Here is a 15,612-nt window from a genome sequence, read left to right as displayed (position 1 = left end):
TAATTGTCCTTGTATATTTTTAAATATAACACAAAATACAGGGATGAATGTAACAACTGCTTGTGCCCAGGCTTCACCTAGGCCGTGTCCGTGACTGGATGGAGATAACAAATGTATCATTTTGAGTTCCTATGGGTAGAAGCCAAGGTTATTTAGGATGTGTCTGCATTGTAAGATCTGCACTTTTAAAACCGTCGCTGGAAGAAGAAGTTATTTGGACAACAAAGCCGGAGTGATCGATGCAGCCAGAGATGGATCTTGATCGGTCTGTTATAGACGTCGCACAGCTCATCAGTGAAGTAAGTATTTTATGGAGGTGTTGGGAGTGGTTTATACATCGATAAGATCGTCGATAGACACATTTAGATCCTCCTTTGGACTCGGAGAAGATAGTTGTGTGGCCGTGACTTAATGTATGACTGTCATTTGTTGTGTGAGTCACATTGACATACATGTAAAATCTAATTCCTGCCTTGTAGAGCGGTTTTTTGGATGTCCAAAAGTCACATCTGTTATTGCATCCTGTTTAAGTGATAAATAATTTATAGAAAACAAATCGATTAGGTAATGATCAATAGATGCTAGCTAATATTTATTTTATGTGTACGATTGTCCATAGTCATTTAGTGGCACGATACATCGCTCGGAGTAGTTGATGTATGTACGATTGTGTGTAATTCCGATGTGTTTGGCATCAGGGGGCGCTTGAAATCGAGCAATGACTGCATGAGTCTTTTCAGATGTGTGTGTCTCCTCCAAATCTGTGAATGTGTTAGCTCTTTCGGACCATGTACCGCACATCATATTTTAGGCGAGATTTGTAAGTAATGGCTAGTCGAGGAATTGTCCTTGTAATAGCACATGTTGTTGGGCAAACAGGGCGTGACTTAGGATTGCTCTTAGCGAGATGGCCGTGCAGCGAACTCTCTCCCTCCTCCCTCCTCCCTCCTCCCTCCTCCCTCCATGATGGGTGTTGGCGGCACATACATAGGAGAAATCCTCCCATATAATGTGCTGATAGTGTCATCATAAGGAGGTCGCTTTAATAGTACGCAAATCACGCACAAGATCCGGCGCAGGCTGATGATGCTATAGGCTAGCGACACAGCGTGGACACGCCCCCTCTCTGTAGTACATGCACGTCATCAGTGTGCGTAGCGGGGTGGTTGTTTAGCCGGAGTGTTTGGTGTGCTGTGCTAATTAAGTTGACTGCTCGGCTAATGAGTAGTTTGGCTTTTAGCGCTGCTCTGCTGTGTACTTTGTCAGGCGTTGTAACGTCGGAAGCACACACAATACGCAGCAGCCACGTTCAAAGAGGCGTGGGCGACCATTATGGCACTTGTAGTGCAGCGGCTTACGACGTGACAATGCCGGACACAAATGGGTAAGCTGAGCATCGTTACATGGTGTCACATAGCAATTCGCCGAGCACACGACACACAATAGTTAACCCCCCCCCCACCCCCGCTACGCCCAGTGCTGAGGTGGCGATACTACAGAGAGGAGGCGTGTCCCCCCGTGTCGCTATCCGATCCCAGACCCCCGCGCCGGATTGTGGCCTTCCATTCCCTAGTAGTAAGCACATATATTTTCGCTAAATACTATGAGGACATGATGTGAGTAGTAGTGTACTGTGTATATGATATGTCCGGCAGCAAACATCATGGAGGGAGGGAGTTAGCTGCAGGTGAAGCTGGAGACCCCACCCACATAAGTGACGTACTAGTTACAATCAAACATGGCGTGTAGCATGTGAAATGGGTGTAGGAGCTATGACCTTATTGACTAATAATTTCAAAGACGTTACTGTAATTTTGTTTGATTTTCAGGTCCATGCTCGGCCACTGCTATGGGACGGCCCTGCGGCTGGGTACAGAAGCCGGGTAACGCGGAGTGCCGCATGGAGGGAGGTTGCCCGGATTGTATACCCAGATTGGGCCCAGCACACTAGATTAGAGCAATGGATAATTGGTAAGTTGTTTAGGCACTGTGGCAAAGCATAAAGTCGAGTGTTATGGTCACCTGACGCTGATATATTCCTAATGTGTTGATGCTTTTGGTTTAAGCTAACTATGTGGAGACCAGGTGGTCCAGTGTGAGGGACCGATTCATCAGGCAGCGACGGCAGCTGATGAGGCGTGGGGCCTCCCAAGAAGAACTGGCCGCTTTGCCTTTTGCCCCAATGCTGCGTTTCATTTTGAATTCCACCAGACGCTGCAGGTAAGTGTGTGTGTTAATTGCATGTGTCCATGGTAGGAGCAGATGATGACGGAAGTAGCTCAGTGTCTTATGTGTGCAGACATAGACATGTGTTATATTTATATAGATTATATACATTGAGGCTCCAGCAGGGGGAGCAGTATATTTAGTGAACACTTTAGAGTAATCTCTATTTCGGTAAGATGAGGCGCCCCCTGCTGGACACAAGATAACTAACAAATGTAGCCTGGCCTAAACGCTTTGGGAACAGCTTTTGATCCCTCCAGGATCTAATCCAGAACATGAAATGGCAGTTATGCCAATAGCGTGGACTGTCTTCATAATGTTTAAACAATGGACGCAATGTGTCCATATAGTAAAATAAAGTTCCACTTGGGTGGCCTTGTGAAGACCCACATTTTGGGTCAACAGTGTGTGAATATAGTGAAAAATTTCTAGTCTGCCACCTCGTACATAGAAAATAGTGTGAAAGCAGGCAGAGTGTAATCCTGCATTGGATGCATCCATTTTAGTTATCTGGCTAAATCTGTCCTTAAACAAAAGTGGCATCTTAGATAGTGACCAGTGTTGTTTTCTCCTCAGACCACAAGTAGTTCAGCAACCAGCAGAGGCCTCATCGGATGAAGAGAATGAAGAACCTAATCTGGCAGAGGGGTTGGCCAGGACTCCACCACCAAGATGGTAAGGGGGTCCTGTGGAGCCTGGCGAGAGAGAGTGACATGTGCCTTGACCGTCCAACAACATTTGTGTTTGTTCCGCACTCCCTCTCCTGAACTACACCAACACCACCCCTTGTCTGCTACACTGTAGGGCCTTTGTGCCAACCGCGGCTTACTAGCATTAATAATTTCATAACATTTGTGCGCACCAGGACCACATCAATAACACACTGTTTACAAGGTCTGGCATCACATTAGCTAGGGATGACAATAACAGCTTGGGGGGATTGGGATGTCCCTTTTAGTTTTGTGTTGCCAGAATACAGTCAGGCTGGCTGTGGCCTTCACATATTGGCCAGACTATTGCCTCTGCACACTATTCTAACTTCTGTCAACATGGTCCAAAGTAGTCTCCACACACCCTCGCCCACATCCACCCACACACACTATCATGTGGATGTGAATTTTTTTCTACATGTAATAAATCCATTTCGACATATCTTGTTGTTTCCAGAATGATTCGATTTGACTTGTTTATGTTTGAGTGGTTAAGGGTTAAAAAAACAAATGATTATTGACTGCCACTAAGGAACTACGAAATACGCTTCTAAACACTTAGTGGACTTTGTTTGCATAGAAAGATGTATTGAATGTTGCTATTGTGTGTTAGTAAATTTACTTGTATGCTTTACGTTAGGAGAAAATTAACACATGCTGGATGTCCTTCAGGAGGATATTTCTAATCATATCTGACACATTGCTGTATGTGTAAAAATAAATGTGTCATGATAGGAAATATGAATGTCGTTAACTATTTCATTTATCACGCCAACACTCTCCTGCTCTGGGCACTTCCTGCCTTGGCCACAGATGGCAGCAGAGAGCACTGTCATACATGACAAACAATGAATCGCAACATTCACTACATGTTCGTAGTCGGTTCACAATACGTGTATTTGAGTCAGTATATTTTGGTCAGTATTGTTAACAAAACCAGTAGTGGATGAAAAACACAAAGGCTCTGTTCACACAATGTAGAAATAGAGTGCATGTGCGGCATTTAAAGTGAAATATTCCATTTATTTTTTTAAGAAGGGATGTTATTTTGAATTGTCGTTATTTGGTGTTTTAATGTCGCACATCCACAACATTACAACATTGTGTCAAGAGATCCTTTGGGTGTTTTGAATCCACTCCTGTTTTTGTTAGCTATACTGAGTGTAATACACGTATTGTGAAGGCACTAGCGAAGATGTAGTGAATGGTGCGATTCCTTGTTTTTCAGGTCTGAGCCTGCTCTATGCTGACATCTGTGGTCAAGGCAGGAAGTGGGCAGAGCAGGAGAGGCTTGTGATGATCAGTAACATATATTGGGACATTAATGTTTATTATCATGACACTATCATTTCCACATAGATCTCGATGTCCGATGGGAGTAGAAATCGCCTCCTGCAGGACATTTAGCATGTGGTCATTATGTACAAAGTGGCGGATATATCAACGTACACACAATAAACTACATAATGTAGCGTTTACACAGGCAGATTGATGTGATGGATTTTTGCTAAGAAATCCAGGAGATGACTGTAGAGAAGGAACAGGTGATAAAGTAAAGAGCGAGATTTCTCATCTTTTAATACACTCTTGTGTGTTTTAGTAAAAAAAATGTGAGGATAAAACTTTTTTATTTGCCCGCAAACTAAGTAGACCACATCAAGCTGGCGCACCTGGGTGATGTGTGGAGGGATATATGTGGTGTGTTAATGGTGATTGTTAAGAAGTGAGATGGACTGTGGCACTAGAAGATATCAGATCCTGTTACATATCCCACACTAGAAAGTTAGACATATAGTGCGCACCCTGCTGGTCACTCCCTAGGAAATGCACATGTTTTGATCACATCAATGTTTCTGCACACTAGGTTCTAAGGACTATCCAATTATTAACATTAGCAGGATGTGACCATGCTCGATCATTACTGGGCAGTAGTATATCGAGTGAGGTTATGTGTATTTTAGAACACTACTATGTGGGAACACACAACATGGTTTACATACATTGAAAAGGCAGACACATTGTTTAGTCGAATAAGACAAGATATTTTTTGTTTTATTAAAAAGATAAGGAAAATTAAATCTCAACCAATACATCGGGTTCAAACAACAAAAGAAAATAAATAAACACACATCCCAGAGACAGGTGACATACATGCGGAAAAACATCAGTCCTGTGGTCGTGGCTCATAAGGGAGGCTGTGAAAGGGGCACGGGCACGGCGCCTTCAGGAGTCATGAAGTAGTCAGCAAAGAGGTTCCTGACCACTATCCCGCGGTTGAGTTGTCTCCCTTGGCCATAGTTGATAGGGGCACTAAAAGCTGGCAGTGTCTCCACGTTCACCTCCGGGGTGGGAGCATAGTCCCGAAGGTAGTTGTGGAGAACACAGGCAGCTTTAATGACCATGTCAACTGTGCCCAAGTTCAACTGCAGGGCAGTGGTAAAGACCCTCCACTGACTAGTCATGATTCCGAAGGCGCACTCCACGAAGTTACGTGCCCGGCTCAGCCTCCGGTTAAATACTCTCCCCCGTTCATCCAGCCCTCTCCGTGGGTAGGGGCGCAGCAGGTTGTTCAGTAAAGGGAAGGCTTGATCCCCTACCATGACGAATGGAGCGGGATGCGTGGTACCCGGAAGAGGAGTGGGAGGAGGTAGAGTCACGTGATCTAACAGAATTCGCCTCCCAAACTCTGATCTCAGTAGCGCCCGGGAGTCCCCAGTACTGCCATAGGAGCCGACGTCGATGGCAAGGAAACGATACGTGGAATCAACAACCGCGATCAGGACCACTGAAAAAAAATTCTTATAATTGAAATACTGTGATCCTGATCGCGGTGGTTGACGCACACGTATGTGCTTACCATCAACCGCCCCTATACAGTTGGGGAAATTGGCCACAGACTGAAAGCCTGCTGCTGACTGCAACCAAATCTCCCGGGTCGGACTGGGCATCACGATGGGCTGCAAATGGTCCCAGATCACGGCGCACGTGCACCTCACAATTCCAGAGATGGTGGACGTACCAACCCGGAATTGGAGGTGCAACGATACATAACTCTCCCCTGTCGCCAAGAATCTGTGACAAAAAAATTATACATTTTTTAGTATTATATTTCACATTCAGCTAAATATTAAATTATTACATATTTTAACACTATATTAGATTTAACTACAATTACATGAACAAATAGTTCTCATTAAAATAAAGCCGCTTCACCTTAACGTTATGAGCAGACGGGCCACAGGAGGGATGGATTTCCGCATGTAGGTGTCCTGTCTCTGGAGATGTGGGCTCAAAATGGAAAGTAAATTATCAAAGGCCTCCATAGGCAGCCTGACGAAGTCCTGGAACTTGTCAGGATGTCTGCAACAAATGAAGAAAAATATTGATCACAAATATTACACATAAACAAACATCATAGGAAGATGTCATACGGTTTACAAATGTTGAAATTAACATCAAACGTTGTAAGGATAAACCAAAAAAAAAAAAATAAAAAAAAAGGGACTTTGGGGTAAACATTTGGGGACAGTAACCTTTACATTTGCATATTACATTCAAAGATTTGCCAACTTTGATCTCTTCAAATCGACATACCGTCGCAAATCATCATACAGGCAACCAATGTGGCCCCGGGTCTCCCTCCGCACATTGATGGGGTGGACCCAATATCGCCGTCCCACCTCCTGCAGACGGCGCTGCTCTGCGTCTTTTTGCCTCTGAGAAGAATTTTTTAAAAATTACATTTATTATTTTGAAGACATCTCAATTAGTCACAAAATTATTACACTGTTGCATTTAAGGACCTTTGGTCAACAGTACTTAAGGGAGCTTGCATAAACAATACTTTTAAATCAATGTTTTACGGATTATAAGCCTAAACAGTTTGTAAGGCTAGTTCTAAAAAAAGGTCCATAAAGCTTTTAAAAAAAAAAAAAAAAAAAAAAAAAATTAAACAACAAATAATAATTACACACAAACGCTGGTAATAATTACGCATCTTCCATAGGATAGAAAGAACCACGAGCTGGTGCTTGCGGCGCAGCCTCATACGCCGGGCTGGCCCATAGGGCGCATTATTAGCCTCATTATTATTAGACATGTGGCTTGATTCACAAGACTACAAGCATATGGGCGGACTTCGCGAGTGGGCGGAGATTTAATAGGGATGTGGGTGTGCTTATTTGGCCCGGGGGCAGATTCATGAATGAATGACATGCTTTCGACCGGGGCCAAACAAGCAAAAAAACATCATGACACTACGGCCGGACTCTTACGATAAGACCGTAAGTGCTTTGCAAATACAGCCGCCAGACCACCCGGAGATGTACGGCCCAAAAATTTTTACGGACGCACTGTTACTACGTGTGAAACCGGCCTTATAGTGCAACTAAAGCATGTGGGGCATATAGCTTACCTATGTCTTCTACAAATGCCATTATGGGGTGCTCCATAAGTCAATGTTGTCATGAGTCATTGTCATGGTTACAGACTCAGGAGCCACAGAACCTGTGAGAGGAGCAGAGGTTTTTGTGTGTGTGCAAATTTTTCTATTGAACCTAGTTTAAAACCTTCCAAATTGCCTGATTTACCCATGTGCTAAATTTGGTACTGACTGGTCCAGTGCTCAGACTAGTATCGATTGGGTGATAGAGAAGGGAGAAGACACATCCTATCCCAGCTCTGTGTTTTTTTTTTTTTTTTAAAAAGAGCCGGGCTCCATAGGAGCCCATTATAACTCAGACTCTTTTTTTAAGTTCACACTGCAGCGCATCTTCTCCCCAGTTTATCACCCAATTGGACCAATCAAAACTTTTGGCATGTCTCTATGACATGTCAAAAGTTTTTTTTTATAACACTTTAAACCAGTGAATGGTATGTAAGTGGTCGTCATGTAGTCATTTTCTAATGTTAGTAAAGGACAGCGCATTATTGCTGATTGGTGACCTTCCAGATGCAAGAGGCCACCGTGATCAGTAACCATAAAAGATTTGCCTTCACATATTAACATTGGAAAAGTCTGTGAATCAGGTTTGAGCATATAAAGTCTAACAGAGAACCGTATATAACAGAATATCCTATACAGAAGCAGGTAAAGCCTAACAGGTCACCTATACTGCTGCCCCTGATACAACTGGGCACTCGTTCTTCTAGCAAGGTCCCTAATAAATACTGATTAAACCTACAAAAAAATCTCCACAATGACAACTCATAAATTTGATAAGTAAATTTATTTCATTCAGACAAAAATCAGCTCACCCATAAAAATATGCACACATTAGACATGTTAAAAAACATTGGGGGGAATCTGGTACATGAGAATGTGTAACAGATGGATTAAATAACACGGGGACTACAACAATAGAACAACACATGCACAAGATGACACACAAATGGGCTAAGAAATACACAAAAGACCGTCAGGTTGAATCTCCAAAGCGGTTGCAAAAGGCGTTGGAGTGTGAAGAGGTGGGAATCAGTACACATGGCCTCTTGGTCAGTATGTGGACACGGGGTTCTAGTTAAATCTAGGCAGAAGAGAGACTATTACTGCACTATGGGCAATGGCGTCTACATTTACTTTGCCATTTGCTGCTATTAGGGCTTTAATTTGATGGGGTGTTGCAATACCATATATTATAGGGATTGTGCAATATTTATTGCTGCTATAGATTCACCCTGTTGGTCTTTTGTGTATTTATTTGCCCATTTGTGTGTGTGTGTGTGTGTATATATATATATATATATATATATATATATATATATATATATATATATATATTAAAAAAAAAAAATATATATATATATATATATATATATATATATATATGAATTTCATATGTTATTCTTAGACTTGTAGTCCCCGTGTTATTTAATACATCTGTTAGCTGATTTTTTTTTTGTCTAATTAAAATAAATTTACTTATCAAATTTACGAGTTGTCATTGTGGAGATTTTTTGTAAGTTTAATTGACTAGAGATGAAATCTCATAGGGGTATATAAACTTTTTGGATTGTGTTGTTCTAATGTAGTTTCTACCTACTGAATACTGAGGCTGCCCAGAGCGCCATATTAAAGGTACCAGGTGCCTCCATGTAGGGTTTCCTCTTAGGCTCCATGAGCGGGTTAGGATGCCCTAACTTGCTGATAGATTCCTTTTAAAGTATTTTTTTTTTTTTTTTTTTTTAGAGAGAATTGAGGTTGGCTGGATTTTATGTACAAGACCTGGAGGTTTATAGATAGACTAGAAAATGTACCCGGCGCTGCCCAGGTATAAAGTGTCAGTGTGTTATTAGATTTGTTCCAAGGTCGCCCAGGAGGCCAATCCATGCCCTTGTTTTTTTTGTTTAAGGGAAAATCGCCAGGAGCCCTATATATCCCTTTATACCCTATTAAAGATGAGCGAACCAGGGGCATGCTCGAATCGATCCGAACCCGGACTTTCGGCATTTGATTAGCAGTGGCTGCTGAAGTTGGATAAAGCCCTAAGGCTATGTGGAAAACATGGATATAGTCATTGGCTGCATCCACGTTTTCCAGACAACTTTTTTTTTTTTTTTTTTTATTTCATATAAACAAACAATACACAATTACAAAACAATATACATTCATCACTCCCCCCCCTCCCAAGCCAACCCCTACCCCCCCCTTTACCTCACCCCAAAAGGGAATTCTAAAAAGAGAGCCAGCAGATCCGTACCGCAAAAAAAAAAAAAAAAACAAGCCCTCACCATAAAACAAATTATTTTCCAGTGACTTTACCTCGCAAACCCTCAAATTGTTTCACACAATTTTCCCAATCCTCAATGGTCAGACCCTGAGGAGAAAACCACCTCCTGGAAACAAGCAATCTGGCATAAAATAAATACCTTATAATTCTCCCTTTGATAGACTCTTTTACCAAAATATTAGACGTATCCCCCAAAACTCCCAACTCCAAAGAAAGCTGTAGGACCACCCCCACCCTTCCCGAAGTTCTAACAAAGTTCCCCCACCTCCCCAATCTCCATCTCCCATTTCTTTTTACTATTCACCCTGCCCATATTTACATCCACAAGACTTTTATAAACCTTAGAGACCCTTTTTTTTAAAAAAGGGCTCCCTTCTTATTTTATCAGATCATTACTTCCATAGACTTTTAGCTTCCCCGCAAGGCTCATTCCACAAAGGGCATGTCTCACTCTTACATACTCAAACCAACCCTTATACCCTACATTAAATTCATCCTGCAGTCTCTCCCAACTTTTAATCCCATTCATACCCCAAATATCCCTCACACATACTATCCCCGCTTCCTTCAGAGTTTTATGCGTCCCTAATTTTTTAACTTCACTAAGGTTGTTATTATCCCACAGGGGTGCAATCTCCAACAAACCCTCCATTCCAAACAAACTTTTCAGCTTCTTCCAAACTTTTACCAGCAATACCACCATACTACATCCTTTCCATTCATTTTCTTCCAACCAGCCAGATTCCAGTACACAAAAAATATCCCTCTCCCCCCTATCATTATGCCCCCCCAACCTACTAAAAAAAACACTACTCTCCCATCTTAACAACCAAAAAATTTGCGACGTCAAAAAGTACAAACCAACATCCGGAACATTCAATCCACCTCTTTCTACCGGGAGACACATTCCTTCCAACTTCATGCGGATCCTCTTCCGACCCCAAATTAAAGAGTTAAACAATGCCCTAATCCTTTTAAAGAGCCCATTTTCTAACCAAAGCGGGAAAGCACAAAAGATATATAAAAGTTTAGGAAGACAGACAGATCTCAACAGCTCTGGAGATGGGGAGATTTTGCCATATATTCACCTTCCTCTCCAACTCTTTAACACAACCCAATGTGTTGAGGTTAGGGAAATCCTCAATTCTCCTCAAATAATTCTCCCCAAATAAGAAAAACTTTCCCCTTCACCCAAAACCCGAAGTGCTGGAAAAAATAAATTACTTCCCTGTTCCAAAGGCATCAGTACCGACTTTGTCCAGTTGATTTTCAGCCCTGAAAACCCACCCATCTCTTGCACCAAGCTCATCACTACTGGTATGGAATTGCCCGGGTCTTTAAGGAACAGCAACAAATCGTCAGCGTATAGAGAGATCTTATCCGCCCCTCCCCTTACACCAAACCCCTCAATCCGAGAATCTGCTCTAATTTTTATAGCCAGGGGCTCCACTCCCAGAGCGAAGAGGAGGGGGGACAGGGGGCATCCCTGTCTCGTCCCTCTACTAAGCTCAAAAGAAGCAGACAAAACTCCGTTAACCAACACTGAAGCCCTTACATCTGAGTATAAGTACCGATAAATCTTTCCCCTACCCCAAACCGCCTCAACACCTCCCAAAGGTAGTCCCACTCCACCCTGTCAAACGCCTTAATAGCGGCCAAAGACAGGGTGGAGTGGGACACACCTCTCTCAGCCACTTGCACATTCTCGTATAACCTCCTGATATTATATCTACTCATCCGGTTGGGCACAATACCACACTGGTCCTCATGCACTAACTCCCCAATGATCTTACCCAGGCGCATGGCCAAAGCCTTAGCATATAATTTAGCGTCTATATTAAGCAGTGAGATTGGCCTATACGACCCAACCTCTAACCTATCCTTACCAGCAACACAATAGTCGCTTCACCCATAGATCTGGGAAGGCTGCCTCCCTCCTCTGCCTCCTCTATAACCTGCTGCAGACCCGACAGTAATACCTCTCTGTGAACCCTATATATTTCATAAGGCAAACCGTCTCCCCCCGGGGCAGAATTCCCTGTAGTGGTATCCAATGCCCTGTCTAACGCCGCCTTCGCGATAGGAGCATCTAGTTCAGCCCTCTGTGTATCATTAATTGTGGGGAAAATAATATTATCCAGACAAGTTCTCAAATCTTCATATGAATGTGTAGCTTCTGTCGTGTATAAATTAGCATAATAAACCCTAAACTCTTCCAAAATTGAATCCGTCTGATTGGTAACCCTTCCATCCCGACACCTAATAGCAGCTATGTCTCTTTTCTTCTGTTGGTTCTTAATCAGTGAGATCAACCCTTTATTTGGCTTCCCAGACTCTAACAAACGTTTCTCCCCCCTAAGTGATAATTGATTCTGTGCTTTTTCAATTAAATAAACTTCTAACTCATTTTGTGCCTTAACTAATTCTTCCTTTTATCTCACGTGTGGGTGCAAACTTATATTTTTCCTCAATACCCTCTACCTTATTAATCAATTCTAATTTACGGAACCCTCTCTTCATCCCACAAATTATCCCAAAGTACTTACCCCTTATAACGGCTTTTATCGTGTCCCAAACCACCCTTTTAGATGAAGTGCCACTATTAATTTCCCAAATAAACTTAATATCCTCTTTAACTTTATCCTTATTGTGAATTAAACTAACCCAATGTGCATTAATACGTGTTATATTCCCTGTTTTCACCCTAGGACCGTGCATTTCTAACAAAACTGGTGCATGATCTGACAAACATCTCTTCAAATACTTAATATCTTTAACCAACGGAACCATTAAATTATTCATCAACGCCATCAATTCTTGACATGGTGTTAGATGTTTTATTCCAACAGGAGAAGGATCTCTTATCTGGATACATTTCCCTCCACAAATCCCTCAACCCCAATTCCCTAAGAACTCCCGGAAGGGGGGAACCCCCATGGGGTTTCCCGCCTCCGGAAGCCATCAGCCTATCCCTACTCTCGTCCATTACCGCATTAAGATCTCCCATTACAAGTAGAGGACACTCTGCTTTATCTTGACTATATGCAAAAAGTAACTTAAGAACATCCGCATTGAAACGGGGGGGGGAATATATATAAACGCCAAAATACACTTAATGAATCCCAGTTTACCATAGAGAAACACAAAACGCCCCTCGCTGTCAATTTTCTGATCAAAGGGTTCCCATTCCACACTTTTATGTATTAATACTGAAACACCACGTGCATAACCTGAAAAAACAGAATGGTATTGACTAGACCACCAGTTCTTACTCAGAAGGTTGACCTTGTCTTTTACTAAGTGAGTTTCCACCAAACACACCAAACAAGGGAGGTGGTTTTTAATAATATTCATCACTGCCAACCTTTTCACTTTATCAGCTACTCCTCGGACATTCCACACCAGTAGTTTTACCTGCATTAAGGGGGAAAAAAAGTTACCTGCCACCCGTAGTAATTTAAGCCCTGGAGCAGGGAAGAAAAACGAAAATACTCAAAAAAAACAAAAAAGATCGGATCATCTACCCTCCACCTCCTATCCCTCCCCACCAATTCCCCCAGCCAATCCTGAACAAAGCTCACAGTGTCCCTACCCTCCAACCCTTCGGGGATTCCTACAATTCTCAGATGACAGCGTCGTGCCCTGTCCTCACTGTCATTTACCTTTATTCTAAGGGACCGGTTCTCAGCTATTAAATCACCCAGCTCTTTTTTTACTTTTTCATGTCGTCCTCTAAGTCACTGATGCGCTGTTCAGATTCTTCCAACCTCTCCCTGATTTTGTTTAGGTCCGATCTGATTAAAGCAACCTCTGTCCCTACGGAACCCACCTGGACCGTAAGGCCCTCAATAGCACTATTACATTTGTTAATCCCTGCTAGGATATCACCCAACCAGGCCGGTGGTTCCTGGCCATCTTTCTCGGCAACTATAGATTTCTCAAATCCCTCTAGCCCGCTCTCATTTCCACTTTTCCCACCCGCTTTGCCCTTGGTGCCAGCCACCGGTGACCCAAACATTTTTTCCATTCGGGCTGCCGCTTCTTTGTTCACTTTTGCCGGCATTTTAAATGCTAATAACTCAGCAACCTTACACACTTGCCACAATAATTTACAAGGTTAATATAGTCCTTCAACAATAGGCGGTGTAATCCAGGACACACCCCAGGTATTATTCAATTCATAAACCATAGGCTTTAAGCAAATATGGAAATAGCTTGCAAATTAGTACAGCGGGTCACTGTTAGGAACCGGATCACACCATGTGTTAGTCCCTGAAAAAGCCAGAAGTTATTAGAATGGCAGGAAGACCACATGGAGCAGTCTCAAGTTAATAACCCAGGCCACAGTTGGTTAATACCTCCTTATAGAAGGACAGCAGATAGTTCACATAAGTCACAATAGACACATTAGTCACAGTTAATAACGCAGTTAATAACTCCAGAAGATGTTAGAAGGGCAGAAAGAGCAAATGGACCAGTCTCAAATTCGAAACCCAGGCACTCAGATGGTTAATACTTCCCTAGGGAAGGACAGCAGATTGTTCACATTAGTCACAGTTAATAACGCACCAGCTGTGAACATCAAGGGTAAAGGTACCCCACTCAGAGGCTTAGCAAAAAAGGTTTAAACATAAGGAAAAGTTACCCTCCTTAATGAAATGCCACTGACGGGCTCCAACAGAAAACTCTGACAGCGCTCTCACTGCTGCCAAACACCGAATGGCAAAGGAAAATCTCGGAAAAAGCCAGCCCCCAGCCCGACACCGCTCTCACCGCTGCCGGACAGAGTTCTGGATCGCCCTCTCCTTACTTTTGCGCCGTTTTCCAGGTGGCAGGAGGACCCGGAGTGTTGAGCCCCGCGTCACCTGCCTCCTCTCAGCACCGTCCTCCAGCCAGCTCACTCGGGCACCCGGCCTGTTGCGTTCCCGGGGGAAAAGACCCGCCTCCACACTCCGCTCCCTTCACAGGATCCGCTTGCTCCGCAACACAGAGTCGGGACTCCTCCCCCTCTCAGCGCGTCACGCCACCGGCTTTGTCCCTGGAGCCGAGAAGCCCCGAACACGTGGGACGCCGGGCCCTTTCTTCCGAGCAATTTAAATTTTTGCGTTTTCGTTTTTTCCTCCTTGTGCTTAAAAGGCCATAGCACTTGCATTTTTTCACCTAGAAACCCACATGAGCCCTTATTTTTTGCGCCACTAACAGTACTTTGCAATGACCGGCTGAATTTTTTCATAAAGTACACTGCGAAACCAGAAAAAAATTCAAAGTGTGGTGAAATTGAAAAAAAAAAAAAGAACGCCATTCACCCTGGGGTAAAACTGACTTGTTATTTATGTTCCTCAAGTCGTTATGATTACAACGATATGTAACATGTATAACTTTCATTGTATCTGATGGCCGGTAACAAATTCAAACCATTGTTAACAAATATATGTTCCTAAAAATCGCTCCATTCCCAGACTTATAGCGCTTTTATCCTTTGTTCTATGGAGCTGTGTCAGTTGTCATTTTTTGCGCCATGATGTCTTCTTTCTATCGGTACCTTGACTGCACATATGCAACTTTTTGATCACTTTTTATTAAAATTTTTCTGGATTTGATGCGACCAAAAATGTGCAATTTTTGATTTTGGGATTTTTTTGCGCTTACACCGTTTACCGTGCGAGTTCGGGAATGTGATTAATTAATAGTTTGGTTGATTACACATGCGGCGATACCAAAAATGTTTATTTATTTATTTTTATTTATAACCTGGGAAAAGGGGGTGATCCAAACTTTTATTAGGAGAGGGGGCTTTTTATTAATAACAAAACTTTTATTTGTACTTTTACACTTATACTAGAAGCCCCTCTAGGGGAATTCTAGTATAAGTGCACTGATCTCTCATACAGATCTATACTGCATAGATATGCAGCATAGATCGATGAGATGAGCATAGATCGATGCAG

This window comes from Dendropsophus ebraccatus, chromosome 13 (assembly GCF_027789765.1).
Source record: "Dendropsophus ebraccatus isolate aDenEbr1 chromosome 13, aDenEbr1.pat, whole genome shotgun sequence".
In the NCBI taxonomy this organism is placed as follows: domain Eukaryota; kingdom Metazoa; phylum Chordata; class Amphibia; order Anura; family Hylidae; genus Dendropsophus; species Dendropsophus ebraccatus.
This window is presented reverse-complemented; position numbering follows the sequence as displayed.